Raw genomic sequence first — 4,750 nt, 5'->3', positions numbered from 1 at the left:
TAATTTCCTTTTGGGTCCTTTTGGGTTCCTTTTGGGTCCTTTTGGGTTCCTTTTGGGTCCGTTTGGGTTCTTTTGGGTCCTTTTGGGTCCTTTTGGGTAAATCGACGCACCGGCTGCTAGCTTCTACGCGCTTAGTGGCTGCTGTTATTGGCTGCTAGCTTCAGCCTGGTGTTTACAAACTGAAAGTTGGAAATCATGTGAAGTTGAGCATTAAACTTACCACACAAGCCACAGGCCGTATGTAGACATGCACGCACATTTAATCTGCAGCTACGAAGTACTTTATCAATCCTCTGGAACATTATTTTCAGCAGAATTATCCGATTTATAAATTTTTGTGTGAATTGTTTACGAGGAAATTCCGACTGTTACTTTAACAAGCTGAGCACTCTTGACTCTGGTTCGTGGTTCCCAGTGATAAATGTATCGAGTGATGAAAGAGTCGACGGTGACATTTTAAAGTTTGATTGGCGTGGACTATCGGAATGAAGGTTAGAAATTTATTTTACCTAAAATTTAAATTACTATGGCAGCTTAGAGCATTGATATTTTTAGAACCGATACATTATCTGTTTTAAGGCTCAGACGCTTTCTGTTAGCCTTTTAAAATCCCAAGAGCTTTTTATTTTTTATTTAAACATATGTGAGTATTTAATATCAACAAGACTCACTTTCAAAACAAAAAATTCAACACTCCACTATCCATCATAGTGATACTCTTATAGATCGTTTCACGGTAACTGCGGTACTGCTCTTTTGCAGGGCAAAATGATATAGTTTGGTGAAATATGACATATAAGTAATTGTTAAATATACGTCATTTAATTATCTCTCAACAAAAACTTTGCCAAACGTTATTATTTTGCCCTGCAAAAGAGCAATACCGCAGTAACCATGGAGGGGTAATTCACACTACACTTATTATTTGTTGAATATACACCGTAACAATATGTTGACGGTGTGACTGTTAGGGTGAGGGCAGATACTTATTCAGTTTTAATTTAGATCGGGCTTGTCAAACCGCACTTGATATTTGGTGCATCGATGCTCTGTTCACACGGGGAGTTTAATTCAAATTAGTTTTATTAATTCGAATTACTTTACTGCGAATTAAATTACTTTGCATAAGCTTCATGTGAACACAAAGGGAAGCTTATTCGAATTAAATTTTGAGGCATGTGTAATGGCAAAATTAATTCAAATGCTACATGTTGGTGGTAAGCTTTAAGTACTTAATTGTGCTATTTTTGAGCGGATAGCCTTACTGACACTTGACTGTAGAAGTAAAATTTTTATTCGCATTTGTTTAATTTGCATTAGCTGTCATGTTAACACAGTTTGATTCCCATTAGTTTGATTCGCATTAGTTTACTTTGCAATCATTTACTGCGAATTAAACTCTCCGTGTGAACAGGGCACTAGACTTTGAAGTCACACGATGTCGTGGTGTAAGTTAGGCCTACACTACCAGTCTAAATCTTGAATAGTGCTGACTTTAATGAAGAATTTTTTCCCCACTATTTATCTGCAATTTATCCATTAAATCAAGGTGAATTTATTTTTTGGAAACTTTTGATCAATTCTTGCAAGAATGTAGCTTAAAGAATCAAAGCACTGTGGGTCCAAAGTTACTGCGGAAAAGAAATTGTGTGGATCAATAAGCAAGTGATAATTTTCTCTTCGCCAAGGCGTTGTCATGAGAGCTTGCACTATGAGCAGCGCTTCGTGCTGCTGTCTGTAATTGCTATAAATAGCTGTTCAAACAAAGTCTTTAGTATCAAAATTTATTGACAAAAATTTGCACAATTGTTGCTCAGTTAAATCTCAAAAGAAATTTGTAAAAACAATTGTAATAATAGAAAGTTTGCTTATTTTTAGATGACTGCAGGAATGGTTTGTTTGATTATTGGCCTATCAAACATTTTCCAGTCATTTGATGATGCCACCACTTGGGATAGTAAGCTGCAAATATAGACTTGTACTCAGCACTTATTGCCTTTGAGAAGTAAGGGATCCTTTTGACACTGAATCTCGGTGTATGCGGTCTCATTGGAGTAACCCGTCTGAAGCATTTAGCAATGGGATTGGAACCTGTGATGTAAGAATCAGCTTCTTATTGGTACTGTGATTGGTAATGTTATTTGAGAATTTTCACTCCTTCACTCATTTAGAGGTGTTAATATATACCTGTGAATAGTTTTTATTTAGACCTTTATTTGGAACTCAGTGACATTGTCCTAACATGTACTATGAGGTTTTTAAGGTCTCATTCACTTCAAATGCTGGGTGCATGGTTAAGTAACATTACTGCATCATGTTTTTGTCTTAGGTTTGATGCAGTGAATAATCAAAGTACTCAGAAGTACTGAAAGCTGGGCTCATTTACAGGGTAATGAACAAAGACTGTGATGAGAGTTTAAAAACAAATTCAGACATTGAGAGGATATGTTATCCACAAAAATATCTCTATGGCATATATATAGTATTAAAAAGTTTTAAAATTAAATAAAATTATTATAGAATTTAACAGCATAAAATATTCATCACATGTATCGTTTGAGGCGGTTTCGGGGATTTATATACCAACAGAAGTAAATAAACACTAATGCAGCAAGATTAATTAAGGTCAAATGATTATGCACTGATGTGTCCTCAGCTAGAAATTGCATCAAAGCGTACATCAAGTAATTAATGATGTTTACCGCATTTGTGTTAGACTCAGACAATACAACCTTTATTTATAGAATATGGCGCACACATCGATACCTGATGAAAACCTTTTGCATATTTTAAACAAATAATTAATTGAAGAAGACTGTAGAAAGTACATTATTATAATTATTTTTTGACAATTTCAGATAACTTTGAAAATTTAATTCTGTAATCAGTGTTTGTATTGCCTCAAATTTGATTGTGCAAATGTACTATATTTTACCGTGTAAATTTGATTAAGCATCAGTGATGAAGCAGCATTTCCTGTTGAACTTCGTAGCAATGAGCCCGGCTAGAAATCAAGCTAAACTTCAGGATTATATAAAGGGAATGCCCTACCACTAGGCTACCATAAAGACTAAGATGTATTTTGGTTATATAGGAAAAAATGCTTTGGCAAACACTTATAATGAATAGAAGCTTATAGAAAATTGAATTTTATTCCTTGTCTTTATAAAACATATGGAAATCTAAATGAAAAAAATGATTTACATGTACCCTGGTACATGTACTTTTACAAAAAAAAACATGGCTAGTTGGTTATGAAAATTATGGTGTCCAGATAAGGCTAATTGTAAAAGTGCTTCAGCATGTTTAGGAACAATGTGCTAACACGGTGTTCACAACACTGTCAGGCTAAGGCAACTTAAAATAACATGCAGTTGTGCTGACACAAAATATGCTGCCATGCCAACACAGCTTTACACAATCTATTACATGTAATCTTGACTGTGTGGTGTAAAAGCCTGCTGCAACATTGTTACAATGCACAAGTACATTGTCATTGTGTTGTCATAAACACACTAGACCATCATCATAAGTGTTGTAGCACATTTTTACTTCATGCTACCTTGTTAGTGTCTTAAACTGGCCAGAATGTTGTCATAAACTTACTAGCATGGTGTTATAAATGAGCTAGAGAGACATTGTTACTTTGCGCTAGCTCTTTGTTCCTTATGCAATAGCGTTTTGTCACTTCATTAGCGCATTGTTCTTAATTGCTGTAACACCTTTACGAATGGTCTTATCCTGACACATAAAAAAATCATAACTGGATACCATCTTTTTGGCTAATTAGTCGGTTAACAACTGTTAACCATTACCATTCCTAGTAAATTTTGATATGAACAAGTAATGTACATTTTCTTTATTTGAAATCATGAAAAACTAATATGTTATTTTATAACATCCTCAAATGACTGCCTGTAAACCTATATTTTTAAATAATTATAGACTACCGGAAAATGTGACAGTATCTTTGAACTCAGTTTAATGGTTAATCTTATCTTATAACAGTGTATAAGTTGCACTTTTTAAAAAAAATTCAATAAAAAATTTCAATTTCTTTTTGATAGGTGTGACTGTCATCAGAGTACTGAACTTTGATTCCAAGCATGATCATGATTTGCCAGAAGAGCATCTGTTGGGGGATGACAAGGAATAAACAGCATAATGAAATTGAAACATTCATGTGAAACAGTCTTAGTTTATGATATTGACTTTAAATATTCATATTTAAATTTTGATTTGAGAAACAGACATAAATCCACAAATATGAACAAATCAATTGCTTTCAGTTTTTCAAGAGAAATAGATTTTGTTACAGAGTCTATCTTTAGTTTGGAATAAATATTCTTTATAAGTATGTGTCAGATCTTGCATGTTAACATCTGTATTGAGGTCTTCCGTTTCCAAGAGAAGACATACCAGTTCTAATAGTTAAGGTTATAAATCTGTGTAAATATTTGTATTTTTACAGTATAATTGATTGATTGATTGTTTACTGTTTAACGTCCCTCTCCAGAATATTTCACTTATATGGAGACGTCACCATTGCCAGTGAAGGGCTGCAAATTTAGGCCTATGCTTGGCACTTATGGCCTTTGAGCAGGGAGGGATCTTTATTGTGCAACACCTGCTGTGACACGGGGCCTCGGTTTATACGGTCTCATCCGAGAGAACCGCCCCATTTAGTCGCCTTTTACGACAAGCAAGAGGGTACTGAGGACCTATTCTAACCCGGAAAGGTTTTTGCTAT

General features: G+C 34.5%; 1 long non-coding RNA gene across 2 annotated transcripts; it reads left to right on the top strand.

The window, feature by feature from the left end:
• The first annotated feature begins 242 nt into the window (after positions 1–242).
• LOC134243341 (uncharacterized) lies at positions 243–4,337 on the top strand. 2 transcript variants are annotated; one of them, XR_009987012.1, is made up of 3 exons: positions 243–491; positions 1,879–2,098; positions 2,330–2,606. It is a non-coding gene; the product is annotated as an uncharacterized LOC134243341 (long non-coding RNA). The 2 variants fall into 2 exon arrangements; XR_009987011.1 differs by lacking the exon at positions 2,330–2,606 and adding an exon at positions 4,068–4,337 and having other exon boundaries at positions 244–491.
• The last annotated feature ends 413 nt before the right edge of the window (positions 4,338–4,750 follow it).

The sequence above is a fragment of the Saccostrea cucullata genome, unplaced genomic scaffold (genome assembly GCF_032062105.1).
Source record: "Saccostrea cucullata isolate Sc308-1 unplaced genomic scaffold, CSIRO_AGI_Scuc_v1 ctg21824, whole genome shotgun sequence".
NCBI classification, from domain to species: domain Eukaryota; kingdom Metazoa; phylum Mollusca; class Bivalvia; order Ostreida; family Ostreidae; genus Saccostrea; species Saccostrea cuccullata.
Note: the sequence above shows the minus strand (reverse complement) of the source record. Positions and strands in the feature narration are given on the sequence as shown.